A 19,875-nucleotide genomic window follows, 5' to 3' on the forward strand; every position below is an offset into this window, starting at 1 on the left:
CATGCACTATAACAAATAAAGAACACAATTTATTTTTTCGAAATGAATCATATATACACTGTAACACATGTATATATACCTACATATTTCCTTCAGCGATATCAAACTCTATTTAAACTGAATAAACTCGAGAAAATGGCGAGCATCGATCTCAACAAAACCTATTGCATTAATCTACCATTACGCAAAAGATAATGCCGAATTACCGATAGAATGAATTGTATTTCAGTACTTTTTTGATACATCAGATTTTGCTTAATTTGCGCAGGTAAAAGGGTTAACTGTTTGATCTACCGAAGTCTCTGTTTGAATTGATACGTAAAAATCACGAAATACGAGAGTTCCCAGGTTAAAATACAAAGCATAAATAATGCATACGAAACGAAAATCAGTCCTAGCTAACACCAACGTCATGTGTGAAATCTGTCAACGCATTGAAATATTTAGCCTCAATTTACTTCACAAAATCGGCACCAATATATTTTGCATGTTTCAAAAATTTCCCTTCATACACGAACTGTTGCATAAACAAGCAAATTCATCATAGTCAGATCGACCCTTTTTCGTATAATGTCATGGCTGCTTTAAACAAAGAACCTCGTCACACCTCACAGCCTACTCAATATTCAGGGTCATGAACCCTGGGGAGAATTCATTATTGTCCCCAAGAGAGACAACTCTTGAAAACGTGCATTAACTATAGTCCGTTTCTTAATCTTATTAAAATAAATAAATTGAGAAAAGTTTTCAAAGTATTTTAATTATAAATAATACATATAACAATGAGTAAAAGGCATGAAAAAGGCATGAAAGAAGTACATTTATTATATAGTAGGCTGGTACATGTACCTGGTGAATATTAAATGTATATTGCTTGTAGGTACATGTATAAATCTACACAACTTTTTTAAAATGAATTTTCTTAAAATGAAAAACAAATTAATGAAATTGCATATATCATTCTAAAAAAATCATAATACTAATTTTGAAAGTCAAATACTGAGTTAAAAGAAAGATAAAGAATCAAATATTCTTTGTTTTGTAAACAAAGCGCGAGTCTTGTTATTATATGTGTTTTATTGGTGTAAGTTTCATTCAAATGTTGCTTTTTTCTATTAATAATATCATTTATGATCACATCGAATCAGTATGGTAATTTCATACTTTATATTATTTGTAAACAAACATAAGACTCGAGCTTTGTTTACATAACAATAAATTCTTACCCCTGTATCTATCTTATAACTTGACTTCTAACATTCAAATTATGGTCAATTATTCAAAATGTGCAAGTAAATAATTTTATGCATAAAGAAATTGAAAACAAAATTTTGATCTAAAATCGTGTCCAAGTCCCTTTAAAAAAAATTTGTATAAAATAGTAAGGCTAAATTCCAATTAAAAAAAAATAGCTGTTTCCAAAAATGTTATGTAACATGTATATGAATATGTTATATAAAAACATATGTTAGATGGATGGGTAGGAAAAATACGAATTAAGTGCACTCGATAAAAAGTTTGCTGGTATTCATTATGTGAACACAATTCATCCAGTAACATTTAAAGTTATGCAACATAAATAAGAATGTTATGAATTATGTGTATAGAACAAATTCTTTTGTGGTTGGCTCCATAAATCTTGAAAAGATGGTGTGAGTTGGTAAAAAGGCAGAATAAGGTCCCATTCTAATCCTCATGCATTCCATACAAGGAATATTCATTAATGTCATGGTCTGGAAACTAAAATAGAACAAGATATCTGTGAGCCAATGCTCACTAGTGATACCCCCGCTCTGATGTGAATATGCAAAATAAGCAAAGTCGACATTTAACAGAAAGCTGGCATCCGATTGGTACAGAAATATATCCCACAATATGGCATGCCTAAACAAATAGTGTGTTAAAATTTCAAGCATCTGCGATAAATAGCTGCTGAGAAATCTTTGAGGAAAATTTGTTTGAAAATTTTGGCTAAAATAAACAAAGTACTCATTTAACAGGAAGATGACGTCCGATTGGTAAAAAAATATATCCCACAATATGGCATGCCTTAACAAACACTGTGTAAAAATTTCAAGCATCTCCGATAAATAGCTGCTGAGAAATCTTTGACGAAAATTTGTTTGAATATTTTGGCTAAAAATAAACAAAGTCATTATTTAACAGGAAGTTGACATCTGATTGATACAAAAATATATCCCACAATATGGCATGCCTAAACAAACACTGTGTAAAAATTTCAAGCATCTCCAAAAATAGCTGCTGAGAAATCTTTGATGAAAATTTGTTTGAAAATTTTGGCTAAAAATAAACAAAGTCGTCATTTAACAGGAAGTTGACGTCCGATTGGTACAAAAATACATCCCATGATATAGCATGCCTATACAAATACTGTGTAAAAATTTCAAGCATCTGCGATAAACAGTTGCTGAGAATTCTTTGACAGAAATTTGTTTGAAAAGTTTTGCTAAAAATAAAAAAAGTCGTCATTTAACAGGAAGTTGACTTCTGATTGGTACAAAAATATATCCCACGATATAGCATGCCTATACAAATACTGTGTAAAAATTTCAAGCATCTGCGGTAAACAGTTGCTGAGAATTCTTTGACGGAAATTTGTTTGAAAAGTTTTGCTAAAAATAAACAAAGTCGTCATTTAACAGGAAGTTGACGTCTGATTGGTACAAAAATATATCCCACGATATGGCATGCCTATACAAATACTGTGTAAAAATTTCAAGCATCTGCGATAAACAGTTGCTGAGAAATCTTTGACGAAAATTTGTTTGAAAATTTTGGTTAAAAAATAAGCAAAGTCGTCATTTAACAGGAAGTTGACGTCCGATTGGTACAAAAATATATCCCACGATATGGCATGCCTTAACAAACACTGTGTTAAAATTTCAAGCATCTGCGATAAATAGTTGCTGAGATAAATGCGACAGAAATTTTTGTTACGGACGGACAGACAGACGGACAGACAGACAGACAGACAGACAGACAGACAGACAGACGGACGGACGGACAGACAGACACACAAGGGTAAAACAGTATACCCCCTCTCCTTCGGAGCGGGGGTATAATAAACATAAAGTGTTAAGAGAATTACATGTAATTTTTGCAAACATTGTGCACTCATCAAATACTTACATGTATATATTCAATGAAGTTATTTATGGAATGTGCAATTACTAACAATGTAATCTTTTCTAATATTGTACATACATGTATTACATCATTTTGCCACTAATTTTAAACCCAGCTGACAGTTTCTTTTTGTTATATATACAGCGTCAAAAGATAGTTGCATAATGTGCATGTACTTTCAGTAATTTTAAAAGCCATAAAAACATTTCAGTACTACAAAACACTTTAAATTTGTCAAATGATTTTACAAATGAAATATGTACTAATATACCAGTAAGTCACAAGTGATATATACTTTTTAAAGCAGTACAATGTATCACTTATATGACAACACCTGGCTCAATCAATTCTGCACACACATGATAAATGTAATGAATGTGTAACTTCAATGGTGTAACTTCAAAGATATTTAGATATCCAGTGGACAGAAAGATTGTCTGTATGAGTTTCAACTATCAACATTCTATGTACACCAAAATATGATTGCGTCAATAACAAAAACTAATCTGAAAAACATATTTCCAGCATAAGAAATTCATGGGATTTCTGCAAATCCCATTTTCTCAGAGAGTGTAAAACACATCTCTTAAAGTTTATAATATTTTCAAACTCCTGGTATTCCTTTCAGAGGTTCCCACCCCTTAAAATACAGATAATCAAGTAGCTGCAGATCTGTAGCTCTCTGGTTGAAAAAATTCGGATAGTCTATCCAAATTTTTTCAACCAGAGAGCTACAGATCTGCAGCTAATAATCAAGCAGATTTGCAACAAGATGCCCATATAAACCTTTCCCTTTTACAGAAGACATTGTAGCTGTTTAGATGACCTTGCTTGGCTTTCAATCAGCTTAAACCAAATGTATCTACATATGGAAAACAAGTTGTAAGTTTATTACATGACAAAGAAGTACCTTCTGGGCTTCAGCAGACTTGACTGGGTCATTAGCAATATCAAATTGACAATATTTTCTATATTCCTGATCTTCAGATCATCTGGAAGCCGCAGGTAAACCTGTAGATTAAAAGAAAAAAGATACACTAGCTATCATTACAAAGCTAAATGCTGTCATTATCAAACAAAAGGGTGTGTCCTAGATTACACTCTTTTATGGGCACATGCAGTATCTGAGACATGGTCAAAACATTACCATGATAAAAGCTATAACAACTCATTAAGTGGGAAATGACATATAACTATAAAATTTGTTGTGGATTTTCATACACTCTCTCTCTCTCTCTCTCTCTCTCTCTCTCTCTCTCTCTCTCTCTCTCTCTCTCTCTCCATGATCTCTCTTAACATCTTTGTCAGCAATATTTCTAGTGCAATGTGGCATTATTGAAATATATATATGGTTCATGGAAGCTAGGCAATCAATAACAATTACATGTACGGTACACTGTAATTACACACACACACACACTCTCTCTCTCTCTCTCTCTCTGAGTCTATCTCTCTCTCATACTCTCAATCGTATAATGTTATATTTACATAACAAATGCAGACCCTTGATTCATAAACAGTAGCACTCTCATCGTTAATAGATAAATAAGATATAAAGTTAACAGTTTGAATGAGATACAGATATCAAAACCACATGTATAGTGTACATTGTACGTGTCGAGGAAATTCTGTATGGAAATGACTGAAAGCATGATTGACACAAACACAATATTCTAGGAAAAACATACAATATTTTTTTAACGTATGCTACGTTACAATATGTGTAAAACTGACTATAATACACCTGCATACACATTTCATACTAAAACATGTCTTTCAAGTCACATTTCACAACGACCATTAATTATCGACATTTTTGTAACACTTGTACTATAAAAATTGTAACATTGTAGGCTTTTAAAAGAGTTTTTGAGTAGTTTAACAATGTAAGTAAGTATGTTCTTACCGACGAATGACTACTCCATAGCACGTTTTAGATTATTGACAAAATCGAGGATTGCTGTTCAGACTGTTTCATGCTGAACAAAATTTAAAGAGATAAGGCTAATCACCCCAAACTTCGACTTCACATTAATAAACAATTGTTCTGCAACTTTAAATAATTTAAAAGCTTGCTAATATAAGAAACACAAACTTTTACTTACTTTTTCCATTTAAACTCCTCTCTCGATTTTCACGAGTATGAGACTGGTCTCGTTAAAATCCCGAGATATACGAAGTTTTGACTTTCTCGGGTTTTTTCATTCTTTCGGGAATATAAAAACCAGAAAGGTTCCGATTATGCTAATAAGGCTGTGAGGTGTGCTCGTTTTAGAAGTATGGAATATTCATTGGTAAAATGGGTATGCAAACCCGGGCCGTGGCAAATTAAAAAGCCGGGGTAGATCGGCAATCGTCAATTTCAAATACGCATTATTTTGCGGCAATATTTACAGCGAATACAAATATAACTGGTCCATCAAATATCCTGAAATTTTAATGAGATTGGCAGATTAATAACTGCCAATCTTTTGTTTTGACCAGGCCAAGTCTTGCCTACCCATTTTACCGGATGCCGAACCGAACCGAAGCTGAAACACGCCTTTCCTTTATCATTATTTTCGTAATAACTCAGACTTGAAACTGAATTAGACCTTAATTTTTGCAATTTATATTTTCCTTCCCATAAGGATAATTTATGCTAAACTACGTTGAATTTGCCTCGGTAGTTCTTGAGAAGAAGATTTTTAAAAATGCACCCCCCTTTTTCTACAGTTTCAAGGTTTTCTCCGCTTTGAATACAGATCATACTTTTATTTCTGCAATTTATATTCGCCATCCCATAAGGATGCTTTGTGCCAAATTTGGTTGAAATTGGATAAGCGGTTTTAGAGAAGAAGTTCAAAATGTAAAAAGTTTACAGACGGACGGACAGACAGACGGACAGACGGACGACGGACAAAATGTGATCAGAATAGCTCACTTGAGCTTTCAGCTCAGGTGAGCTAAAAACCGCTGTTCTTGCGGTAACTAATTTACTCCCTCCGCGATCCGCAATTTATATCGATTTATTTCAGTGAATAATTGATTTCATCAGTAAGGGAATGTAAATATAAGCATTAAATTATTTATTTTTGACGTCGTTTACACGATCGACGTCAAAAATAAATCATTCAATGCTATAAAATATTTGCATATGCATTATTCTTTCCCACTGTAAGTCCATACGGAGGAACTGCAACTATTTTTCTATAATCGCAATTGCGCTGTCTGTATACTATGACGTCATAAAGGTGTGACGTCATATATTTTTCCATAACGCTATAGATTTAAACCACTATACGATACATCATGTGTTTTTTCTCCAACTCCATAAAATTGATGTATTTTAAAATTAATTCAATATTTATTTGTTTTATACGATATAAAATAGTTTGGGGCAGTTAGCGCTTTATAACCCGCGATCTTTTAAAAACCAAGATGAAGACATTTTCACATAATTCCAGATGCCAAGTTGATGCTTATTCTTTTATAGCAGAATCCCATACAAGTTCTCCGATAATTCAAATGGGAAATCCCATATCTGTCAATCCTTGCCCATTCAAATCTGTGAAAGTTGTTTTAGAAAATTTGAAATGCACAGCTGGGATTCCAGATCATAGACAGTGGAGTATAGTAGGTTTCTCTCTCATCGCATCATTCAGGATAACCCTGATCTTCAAGATCTACTCTTTCAACCTGGACTTGGACATGTAGAAATAAATATGTGCAAAGGCATTGCATTCTTGGTGTAATAAAATTGAATGAAAATATATATATATATATATATATATATATATATATATATATATATATATATATATATATATATATATATATATATATATATATTACAGCTGTCATTAAGCTGTTGTGGCAAATCATAGGGTTAGATTTGGCCAAACTCGTAGGCTACAGATCGCCTAAAGCACTCCAGGCCTGCTTAGATGCTAATGATCACCATAAAGCCACGCAGTTCATTGAGATTCTCCTTTTTGGAACAGGTCTGTGAAAAGAAATAATATTTAGTTTTATAAATTACACCAATGTTTACAGTCTTTAAATACATCTATACATTTTATGTAGTCCTTATTCATAGGAGATGAACTGTTATTTCCTTACATGTTTCATTGCTCCGAACGGGAAATTGACCCTTCAGGGAAAGGGTTTTTCGCCAGGTGTAAAGAAGTAAAGGATCCCAACTACATGTAAATGAATAAATTTGAGCGAATAAAAATTACAGATATATAGTATACATATATTGAAATTTCATACTAATGCTTAGTTTACGTACATGTAATGCAGGTTCTTGCTGGAGTCCATATTTACTTACGTCCTAGCAGTGTATTTGTTTCTAGCGGGGATAAGACGTAATAACAGTAACGTCATTATGGCGTCCATGCTGACGTTTTCTTCCCTTTACTTTGGCGTATCCAAAACCAACTATCAACAGATTGAATTATTAGACATTATCATGAGAGTCAGTGCACCAGCTGAATTTTTTCAATTCATCCAGGAGCACGAGTCCTTCTCTCGTAAGAAGAGCAAATTCTCACCTAAGTTAGCTACACACTAATGCTAGATGACGCACTTAAATAATCTTTTAATCTATACAGTTAATTAAACATAGTTATCTTTGACTTCTGTATATCAAATCCCATGGATACATGTACGTACAACTGAGTTTCAGAGAACGACGTTTAACATACATAAAATAAATATTTAGAATCTGGAAATGTAAGCAAAGAAGAGGACTGCGATTTTATATTGGAGACAAAAAATAGACAGGCCAAAAGTTGGCTTCCCAGCGGAGCGCTAAAGGAAAAACACTGGATGCAATGTTGTAGAAATCTGGATACCCTAGAAGATGCAAGTATTTTTCATCAATAATTGTATAATAAAAAGTATTTAAATTTTTTTGATAAAATATAGAATGCACAGAATTTTAATACATATATAACAGTTGTTTTGTTTATCTGTGCATGGGACATAAAAATTTAGTTTTTTTTACAACAGTTTTAGAAGAGAAATAGAATCCCATACATTCATCGTGGACTCAATATCCACATCGGGTACGGTCACACCCAACCCAGTGTCCACGTTCCTGTGTGGTCAAACACACATTGCAAGTTTCCGGAACTTTAGTACTTATTGTTTCCGTTTGGGTGGATTTGTTCCTGTATACTACAGTCTTTCTCTTCTTTGACGGCTGACATCCATCTGCTGTCTTTTCCTTTTCTCCAAATTTAGAGTTAGTGATAGGGGGTACAAGAGTAGGTTGAGGAGATGGAAACGAAGGAGAGGGAGAGGGAATAGAAGAAGGTTGTGGGGAGGGTGCATTTAAAGATAGTATAGGAGGTGTAGACGGAGAAGAACGGTTTGGGGTGGAGATAAGTTCAGTAGAGTTTGAAGATGAGCAATTTGTAGTAACAGAGGAAGAGTAGGATATCGACGTTGTTGTAACATAACAGGGCGGCGCGCTAAGAACGTTAGAGGGGGGAGAATGTATGAATCGCTGCATATGCTGAAATGTATAGTCAATGCGTGTTATTAAATAAACAAGCATTTTGAGAGTATTGCATAAGCAATACACGTCCCCTACCGGTTTGTATTATTTTATGAAAGCTTCCAAGCACACAACTATTTCAGAGCTATTGTAAACGAGATGTCATGCTTTAATCAGAGATAAAAGAACAGAGGAAATTAAAACTATATAGTTGATATAGAAATTAAATAGAAAATAGGTAAAATAATACTCTTTATTTCATCTCCTGTAATTTCGCCAAGTCTATTCTGTATTCGCTGGTAAAAATTTGTGAAAACAGTGCACTGTTATGCACAATATCATTTCTTACCGTCTTCTGTACCCCGAATCAAACCAAACACTGAAACAGTTAAACAGCCCAACCCGACAACAAACCCGATTGTAATAATAATACAAAAAAAACCTGCCGATTAAATTTACAACACAATGCTTGAAACTATTTTATAGAAATTATTTGTTTGTTAGAAATGATAAAAGGAATGGTACAGGAAAAGGAATGGTACAAGTAACGCACGATATTATTACTGACTACATTCTGACCTCGTTTATTCAGTTACACACCGAACCCGATAACGAACCCGAACATTAAAAAATTGGAATATAAAAAATTAATTTTCTCGAAAATATGTCAATCAGACGCTACAAAAGTGTAAACTTGATCTGTAGTTTGACATTTTGAAGCTGTTCAGCAAGTTTCATATTATTCCTCAAATGCATAAAGAAAAAAGTGTGGAAAACTGAAGTGGGACAGACAGACGGACTGACGGACGGACAGACAGACAGACTGACGGACGCAGAGGAAAGCTATAGTCCCCTCCGGTGAAACCGGTAGGGGACTAAAAAGGGGGAAAATTAATTGAACTACTTCTTTAAATAACTAAATAACCCGTTAATTTAAAATTCTGTATTCCATAATATACTAACATCTTCAGGTGTGGCATACGTGGACATTTTCCCAGATGGTGTTTTCACAATAATTATTACTAGTATTTCACTTTTACTTGTAAGATGCAGTTCTTTAGCCTGTTAAATGATATATATATATATATATATATATATATATATATATATATATATATATATATATATATATATATATATATATATATATATATATATAAGGCATTTCATTATAGATAAAGAAGAACATGAAATCCCAACTAAACATAAGAGACTCCAGTGACAACTCCATTTTCCACACCAATCTTGAGACTGAAATATTTCAGCGGCGTGCGGAATTGAGAAGAGCTGAACATCTTTCCAACCCCTTCTCCTCCAACGACCATACCTCCCTGTCCAACAAATCGCTAGATAAAGAACTCATAAATTTATCTCAAAAATGTAAAAACAACCGACAACATTATTAGGGCCCCGCAAGGATTTGCGGGTGCCCTATAGTAATCACTCTGTCCGTCCGTCCTTCTGTCCGTCCGTTCGTCTGTCACTCTTCTGTCCACAAATTTCCTGTTTTTTTCTAATAACTTTTTTTATGGTTGCCCAATCAAGTTCAAATTTGGTATGGTAGTTCAGTAGGCAGAAATACATATTTTGATGCTAAGTTTGGTTCTCTATGTCTTCTGGTTTGGAGCTAGGGTGGTGGGGTAGATTCCTAACTATGCATAAGAAGAATGGGCAAAGAGAGATAACTGCTGAGAATGTTACCATTGTATACATGGAAGGCTGTGCAATATTTGTCCTTTGGGATGAATTAACCTTCCACAGGAAGAAAATCCTAAGCTTTATCTTTATCTGTCACATTGAGATTAATTACTGCACTGCCTGTGTCTGCAAATGAACTTTGTTTTGAAGTTAAGGTCAATTTTGAATGATGTGTAGTATTGTGTACATTCTTTGAAATATGGATTTAAAATATAATATACATATTTTATTTTGGTTAAAATACCATACACAATGATTTATAATAATTTATTGAATAGAGGCAAAGCCTAGGTATCATTGCATTGGTATCAATTCTTTGTTTTTTTAACAAATTTTTTTTCATCCCATGTTAACCCACTTTATCCCGTGGATATGACTCATTGCATATTTGTTTGATATCCCACAGTTGTGACTTTACAATGGGATTTGCGTAGGCATAATGAAGTAAAATAATGTAGTCAGAGTTTTATAAACAGTGTAAACATTGATTGCGGTGTATAAAATATGGGATAAATAGAATCTCATATGATTTGTAGTATAATATGATTTTTATCCAACTTGTGTGTTTTATCCCCTCACTAAGGCTCAAGAAAAAAACACTTTAATTGTTGGATGAAAATCATATCCAACTAAAAATCACGAGATCCTATATATTCCAGTTCTTTACATCTTCTGCCGGGCATTTATTTTTCATCATTGTTAATATAAAGAGGATGGAATTCAAAGTTTTTTTCACTTCTCTATATTAATTGTCATAGCGGGGCCCTTCCTGACTGGTCAGTTTTCTAGTTTTCAAGAAGTATCCAACAATAATTCAGTGAAATTCTCCCTTTCTCAAGAACCTTTTTTTTTTTTTACAACTTTTGAACGCACACACTTTCATTCCATCGAAAGTAGAACAAAACCTGAAATAGCTGCCAAGATTGAAGAACAAATTGATAAGCTACTTGATTTGGATTTTGAAGCTGGTATGCATATTTAATAATGTTTTTGCATATTTCAAATACTGATATGCAGAAGCATGTATTGCTGTATGTTTTTTTTTCTTAAAAAAGGAGAAGACAGGAGTGTACAGTGGAAACGACATATAAAGAATGGTGGAAAAAAATTGTATATCAATTTCTACAAAGAATTACTTGAAGTTGTAGAAAGTTTGCTAGACGTTATGAAGGACGAAGGTATATAATATATTCATACCTTTTTCAACAGTGTATTTTTTCTATTGTACACGGAGTCATTTCGTTTTTTGGCGTCTTCCATGTACGTTTTGCATGCGGGCCCACTTCTGACTGTGCCCCTCTTCTTTTGACTTTTGTTGTTTTTTCCCGGATTTACTTTAGCATTCTATTTCATATTATAACCGCTTGTATTATACTTTAATTTAATTACGTTTTAATATAGTAAATAAAAATTAAGAAAATAGGGGGGAGGGGGGTTATTGCAAACTATCGTTATTTTCATGAAATTATGGAATATAAATAGATATTTTTTTATCTTACTTCAATATAATACATATTAAATCCCTTGCCTTCTTTAATAGACAAATTATTTGAAAATATTTTTAGGGTTACAAAGACTGATTTTAATACTAATGTTCTTCCATAGATTCTGATCCGGAAGATGAGGATTTGGTTGTTTCTGTACCAACACTTTAGTATTCACTGTGCATTTCCTGTATATGGAGACTAGGGCTTGCAAGGCACATGTACTTCAAATTGTGAGTATTGTCATGGCTTTTATACCTATTTACTGGTACTTTTGGTGACAGTTTCTTATGGTTTTGTACAATATATACATTTATAAATGGCTAAAAAATTTATGAAGGCAATGATGGACCTTTTCATTATCGGTGCTCAGTAATCTGTTACGTCATATAGAAAAACTATTTCTACTTACCATTATGCGATCTTCTTGTTTTTCTACAATCTGTGAATATTTTACACTTCCCCCGGATATTGTTTAAGTTGAGCGCCCCACACGCATCGCTTTTATACCTTTATTTCGTGTGTGAGTATTTCTTACGCACGGATGAACTTGTTGGCAAGTACTCATAATGCGACTCTCTCGTTTTTATTTTTAGTAATTTTATTTCAAATTTTCACACATCAAATAGCTTGATCAAGCTATATAGCTAGATCAAGCTATATAGCTTAATAAAGAGATAGTGCTGGACCTGTTCATATGCCTCAAATATGGTCATGGGATTTGTTCTATCCCAGATACAGGACGGACATAGGGATTCGTCTGCTATTGCAGAAAACTATTTAACGCGTCGGAACGTAGCTACCGTTTCACTAGAGGGGGTTATTAGCTAAACTTCAGTGCATCAAGCACTTTCACCATTACGTTGGTTGTTTAATTTCAAGAACCCAGAAGGTCAAATAGCCCGTTGGCTTGAAACATTTATTTAGTTCTTACAAATTTGATATAGAGCATAGGTCAGATCATTTACATGGGAACGCTGAGGCTTTGTCCCGTATATCTTGAATAGAAAATGAGTGTACATATTGTGCAAAGATTGAAACAAAGTGTAACATTACGAACATTATATGTACGAGTTACCATACACTCCCCTGTTTTGATGTACGGATTGTTTTGTTTGATTTACACATGATATACGTTCAGAATAAAACGTTGACTCAGGCAGCTGTGTGTCGATACTTTATTACAGTCCTATTGTCGGACCTACTGAATATCTAAGTTAACGCAATACTATTACATGGTGTCAGAAGTCCGAGTCACATTCAACGATGGATTTACAGGCGTACCTACCCCCAAGATGGACTAGGAAGCGTCGAACTTACCAGAGCAGTGGGAAAAAATTCCGCACACACGTTGATCTCATATTCAAAGGACCGCTGGAGGAGAAAAGCGAAGAGATCAAGGTTACTTTTTTACTGTTATGGCCTTATGGGTTGGCGACAAAGGTCGCGAGATATACACCATCTGGACAGGTATGACGAACGATGAAAAAAAGAAACTTGAACCCCATGAATAACGCTATTTGGCGCACGTGCAACTCAAGTTGAATCCTATATCTGAGTGCTTCAAGTTTAACAACGAGAATCAAGGAGCATTAACAGTAGAACAATTTGTCACTAGCTTACGAGTACTTGCAGAGGACTGCAATTACGTAAACAGTAAGGACGAGATGATTCGGGGTAGGATCGTTTTCGGGACATCGTCACAGAAGGTGAGGGAAAAGCTCATCGCAGAAGGTGAGAAATTGACAGTAGAAAAGGCAATACAGATAGCTCAGTCACACGAGTATTCTCAAGAACAGTTGAAGACCATGTCGGGCCAAGAGATCCATGCTGTCAGCCATTCTCACAACCAGAACACTAGGAAGGCAGGTCGAAGCAGCCCATCTCAAAACGCGGCCAAAGATACAGAGCGAAGAAGACCCCCGCAGGCCAGACCAAAGCACCACCACAAGACGAAGACACAAGAGTGCGACCGGTGTGGGTATGATCATTCTACAAGTGTTAAATGCCCTGCGAAGGGTAAACAGTGTAAGACTTATAATAGATGGGACCATTTTGCTAAGAAATGTTTTAGTAAAACTGTTGCATGTCATGAATTACAGACCTTGCAAGAGCAATCGGATTCAGAACCAGAATTTTTCATAGATATTATTGAGACAAATCACAACCATGACCAAGCAGTTTGTAATTTGTTTTTGGGTTTAGACAAAACACCTATAAGAATTAAGTTCGATACAGGTTCACATGTTAACCTAATACCAAGACATGTCCTCAACAGGTCCAGTACAATCTCTTTATTTAGCTATATAGCTTTTTTAAGCTAGATAGCTTGATAAAGCTACTACAAATAGCTTAATTAAGCTATTTTCAGAGTAAAAAAAACTAAAAAAAAATTGCTAAAAATAAAATCCAAAAAATCGCATGATGAGTTGTTGTCGGTGTTTTACATAAGCATGTGAGAAATACTCACAAACAAAAACCAAGGTATAAAAGCGCGTCTCACGAGGAGAACTTTCATTAGAAATTACTGATTTCACGGTCATAAAAGAATTTTGGTAAGGAAAACAATAAAGACGAAGATCGGAAAATGGTAAGTTTATCATCGCATGATGTATTTATATGACTATTGAATTTATAATAAGAATCCCCTATTTAACCAATGATTAAATTTTATTAAATTTTCTACATATTTTCGCAATGTGCATATGTATGAGGCACAGTTTGTTGGTAAGTAAAACAAAATTAATACAATATGGCAACACTTACAAATTGGCAACAATAGCTCCTCGTTTGGTATTCCTTCCATAATACCGGAAGTTGTGGTGTGAAACTAAACATCAGATGCGGATTTAGGCGAATCATCGTCTTTCAGGCCAAAATCTACGGAGGAATAATGTGGTCAAAAATACATTTCTTTACATGTCGGTTTTAATTACATTTAAAGTTTTTACTTACATAAGATGAAATTTAAATAGTTATCATCAATTATGTTAATATATTTAAATGAAAATAAAAGTATAATTTTACCAAAACTACAGTATTACATAAAATTTTGTGTAGGATGAGAGAAAAAATCGTGGAGAAAATGTAAAAGGCCAAAAAAAGAGGAAAGTCTACAAGAGGAGGAATTATAAGTAAATTTATAGAGGAGGACCAACGCAGAAATGACTGCATTTACAAGAGGAAGAATACGATAATTAAAAAAGTAAATATTATTATTGTTATGGGATATAAATGTCACCTATATTCCTTGTGTCTTGTAAGGTGTCGGACACCTCCACGATTTCTTTATAGAATTGTATGTAAAGAGCCCTTGTGCCATTTTAATGTCTTTCTTCCATTTATGTTCTTTCTCTTCTCCTAAAGAAATGTTAAGGCTCATGAATCACACATATACGTAATAATATAATATGTGATATTCTAATATTATTTTTATGTTTCTACAATACATGTACATACCAACTTCAAAGTCAAGACCCAATAGTTCTTCAAGAAAGTCCTGTATTTTTTTTTTTTTCAGAATTTTTTTTTTTTTCTCAATAGAATGGAAAACAGTTCTTTCAGTGGAAGTAAAAAAAATGGGTTCTAATGAGAGTGAAGAACAATATAAAGAATTGTTTCTCAAAGCCTCTTGTAGGAATAGAGAACGGTTGTTTTTGCATTTTTCAGAAAAGTTTATCAAATCGTTGTCCAAAGTCTTATTTGCCAAACTGGTATGTTCTTTTTCATCAAACGGGGAATTAATGTATTCAGAATGTCTTAGCTCTGCTCGCCACTGATGAATTTCATTCTGGAGGTCCGTGTGATAAATGTCATATCCATCGTCTTTCCTTCTTCACAACGTCAAGGTTTTGTGATTACGGAACTCCACATCTTCACAACGTCAAGGTTTTGTGATTACGGAACTCCACACAAACCCTTGACATAAGTCGCTATCTAAAAGTCGGGCTCACGTTCAACATTACGTAATATTTCTAAAAATATATTGTCCAATGAAATAACTCCTTATAAAACGTAGTTTGGGTTTTGTACAAAGATGGCGGATCAAGAAAAGAGAATTTGCGAAAAATTCAATATTAATTGTCTTACTGAAAATCAAAGGCTGGATATATCATGTTTGAACGAAAACCGGGCTGTATTCGTTGGAACTAAGACAGGAAGTGGCAAATCCTTGGCATATGAACGTGTACCACTTGTGTTCGGTGAAACTGTGGTAACACTCACTAAGTGACTAACAGTTATAGTTGCTCAGCTCCGTTAGTAAAAACAGCACAAGTAGAATGGTTGTCCAGCTTGAGATATAAAGCAGTATACGTTGAAGTGTCAACCGATGTTGAGAGAGTTACAAGCGGTTACTACAACTTCGTTTTTGTTAGCCTGGAGGTCCTATAGTCTGTCCCAAGATATTTATGCAGCACATTTGGACGATTTTCAATAAAAATACACATACTTGTGAAAGAAGTGCAATTGAAATAGTTGAAAGGGATATTTTCCAAGATAATTTCATTGACACATTATCATCTTTCACTCGGAAAAATTCACAGGAACGATAACAGATTCCTTACGGAAATTTATAATGGGGAATGTTTACATCTTTTCTTCATTCGGAATACACTCGGAATGCATCGCGCAATTTTTCAACGTTATCATCCGGGCTTGTTGCAATACAAAATCTCCGTAGACATCACATTTTTTAGCATGGTATTGAAACCTGATAAGCTTACAGGGGCGTTTCGACTAAGAAATCTTGGAAAGGACTATATATGGTTTGAGCCTAAAATGGCCCCCTAATATGAACATTGTCATTTTACTGAAATTCTTCGTTTTATTTGTACAAATATACATTTGAAGTTTTTTCATAATTTTCATTTTGATTTTAGTGCCCACAATTTAAAAATATGACATCATAAAGTTTACCTTTTCCCGCCATTTTCTCATTTTTAGCATAAAACGGCTTGTTTTGAGGCAGTTTTTCTTTAAAGAAACATTGAGTGACTACTTGAACAAACAAAATATTTTCACCAAAGATGTATCTTTCCAATACTTATAAGTGACTAAAAGTTCGTTCTTGTTCAAAGAGTTGCTCTATATTTTCCATTCGAAAAAAGATAAGAAAAATGTTAATTTTTGGTTGATTTTGATTGAATTATAAAAATAGCGTCACTTCTGACGTCATATACTGCTAGTGAGTGCATATAAATCAAATAAATGGGTGAAAAACATATTTCATGTCAACTCTTTTATAAAATAACACAACAAATTAATGTACCTGAATCATTTTAAAAATAGCGAATTTTGGGGGCCAAATTTGACTAATACAATATATAGTTCTTTTTCATACTTTTGAATGAACATCGTTTGAACCCTGAGGTATTTATAAAAATCAAGCAATTAAGCCAAATGTAAATCCAAAATATCTTGGGACAGGGTATAGTTGGAGAAGCTAAACGGAGGGATGCTCTGAAGAACCCAGAGTTTCGAAAGAGACATCGTTTGATAGTTGTTGATGAGGCGCATACCATCATTCATTGGTAAGATAATACAGTTAACAAATAATTTACACACATACATAATCATCATTTATCAAGTTCATATCTCTAGCTCTCTACATTGACCATAAACCCAGACTTGTTACTTTTTTTTTGTCCTTAAATTTTTTTTAAAAATTAAAAACATGAATTAAATTATATACTGCATAAATGATTGTATCCGTATAATGTTTAAAAACCAAATTATGATATAAAGTCAGATACAAACAAATCTGCATGATATTTCAATAATTTATAATTATAATATAATAGATTAAATAAAGGTAACAACAAAAAGTGAGATTTTTTTGACTGTAATAAAATAATTTGAATTCTTTCAAAATAGTGTGATCAAAATCATATCCCCACAGTTATCTTTAAAACATTCATAAGTGATATATGTTTTGAGCCAGAAAGATTTTCATCAGGCATTTTTCCATCCAACTTAATATGAAATCAAGTTATAAATCAAAGTTGAAACACCCAAAGAAAATTTGGAAGACCCCAGAGGTCCAGTTATCATAATCCATATCTTTTATTTTCAGGGGTGAGGGAAAAAATCAGGAAGCTGCATTCCGCGAGTGGTTTGGTCACATAGGTGAAGTGCGTTCTCTCTGTTTAAAAGTTCCTTGTTTGGCACTAACTGCTACTGCGTGCCTTATATGAACTTGTTACTCCCTCTGGACCTTGAACATCAACTCTCCTGACAACATTTCTCAACTGGTACAAACTTCCTTGGTCTGCAGCAGACTTTAGGCTGTAAAATTGCTTGTATATGATCTAAAATAAAAAATAAAAATATCCCTTGTCAACAAACTTTAAGAAAGTGTACCATTTAAATTTTTGTAAATTATTATTAATTAGCTAAAAACTTTAAGTCTTTAATATTGTCCACAGTTAAATTTGTCTTTTAAACTAACAGATCCAAAGTTAAACAGGAAGTACATAAGTGTGAAGGAGGAGATGTTATCATGGGTGGGTGGGGTGCAAGTAGTATTGTCAGTAATTTTTAGAGATATATACAGTATGACATCAATTTCTACATTTATCAATTTAAGTTAGAATCAGAAAACCTTTAGAACAACTGAAGTTCATTACCATAATTATGTAACTGTAATTTAAAGAATGGTCAACAAATCTTGATAGCATGATTACAAAAAAACAAACAAAATAATTTGATAGAAAACTACAATACACTACTATTCTAGATTTCTACACAAGCACATGCTGTAACCTCAAAATGCTGAATGACTGGTTAGTAAAATATAACTCATTCCAAAATAGAACTCACTCTGAACAATAAAATTTTAGTAAGAAAAGATATTCCAAATGGAGGTCATCATCTGGTCAACTGGCAACAAAACCAAGCAAGGAATTGTACATATGAAACTGCTGACAAGAAATACCCCAAGGAAGTTCATCATCCGATGCAAACCCTCGGGTCTGTGTACTACACCAGCCAAACCATTAAAGTCACACTCAGCATTCATCATGGCTAACTGGGCACTGTAGACTCTCTCGTTGGTCAACACATCACCCCCAAATACAATCTTTTCAATGACCTTCGTAGGGTTTTCTTCAGTGTGAGCTACACAGTGTTCATGTATATGTTGTAGGATACTAATCATGTCCTCTGACTTGTTCTCACTTTTGTCAAGCAAATCAATTATTCTGTATTCAGATTTTTTGCACATTTCATCCAAAAATGGGTGCTGAATACAGTCTGGGATAGAGGCCTGAAATTGCTTCAACCACTTTACATGCTTGCACAGGATCTTTATTATATGATATATCATTTTCTAGGGCTTGGCAATCACCTGTATTTGGTATGAAAACACTATTTGGAACTTTCATTACCTCGGCTTTGGGGCACTCATCAGGAAGGTCTGACAGTACTCTCTTACACAGCGCAATGTTCAAAAACCAATGAATGCTCTTCCTCTGTCTGTCTTTGGCATCGAGGTAGGTGATATTGTTAAATCTAGATTTTCTCTAATCACTTCAAATCTTGGGATTGATTGGGCTAGGAAACTATAGTGTTTGGATATGAAATTCAGTGATAAGGTTAATTAAGTGATAAGGTTCGTGTTTTCTGCTTGCGCATAACAGGGGTCAGTTTTGGGCTGTACACAAAAAAGAGGACTAACAGCTGGGAATTCTATTGCTAATGTCTTATCTTGTGTTTTCAAAGGCAATGCACTTAATCCTGTAGTAGCTGGGTATTTAGGAATTGAATAACAGTTGGCTTGTACTAAACAATCTTAATATGATCCAGCTACTGAATAAGATGTTGGACAGTGTACAAATGACATACTTGTTTGGTATACGGTAGTCGTCAAGACCACTGGTGGAATCGTAATCTGATATTTGTCAGATATGATTGTATCTGATTCTGGAAGTGCCTCCAAACTTTTCTTAACTTTCTGTGTCATATATTCCATTTGGCACAGCTTCACATGGTCTTGGACAATGTGTTTAATTTTCTGTCTCTGACTGATTTCAAATTCATTCCTCTTAAGACCCATGGACTGGG

The 19,875-nt window shown here is 33.9% G+C and overlaps 1 long non-coding RNA gene and 1 pseudogene across 1 annotated transcript; one reads left to right on the top strand and one right to left on the bottom strand.

Annotated features, from left to right (window-relative positions):
- Nucleotides 1-740: 740 nt before the first annotated feature.
- Nucleotides 741-5,394, bottom strand: LOC128168225 (uncharacterized). Its single transcript, XR_008241309.1, has 3 exons — nt 5,054-5,394; nt 4,058-4,158; nt 741-1,740 (listed from the first exon to the last, which is right to left on the bottom strand). It is a non-coding gene; the product is annotated as an uncharacterized LOC128168225 (long non-coding RNA).
- A 4,425-nt stretch (nt 5,395-9,819) lies between these two features.
- On the top strand, nt 9,820-11,985 carry LOC128168039 (uncharacterized; annotated as a pseudogene).
- The last annotated feature ends 7,890 nt before the right edge of the window (nt 11,986-19,875 follow it).

The sequence above is a fragment of the Crassostrea angulata genome, chromosome 10 (genome assembly GCF_025612915.1).
Source record: "Crassostrea angulata isolate pt1a10 chromosome 10, ASM2561291v2, whole genome shotgun sequence".
NCBI lineage: Eukaryota > Metazoa > Mollusca > Bivalvia > Ostreida > Ostreidae > Magallana > Magallana angulata.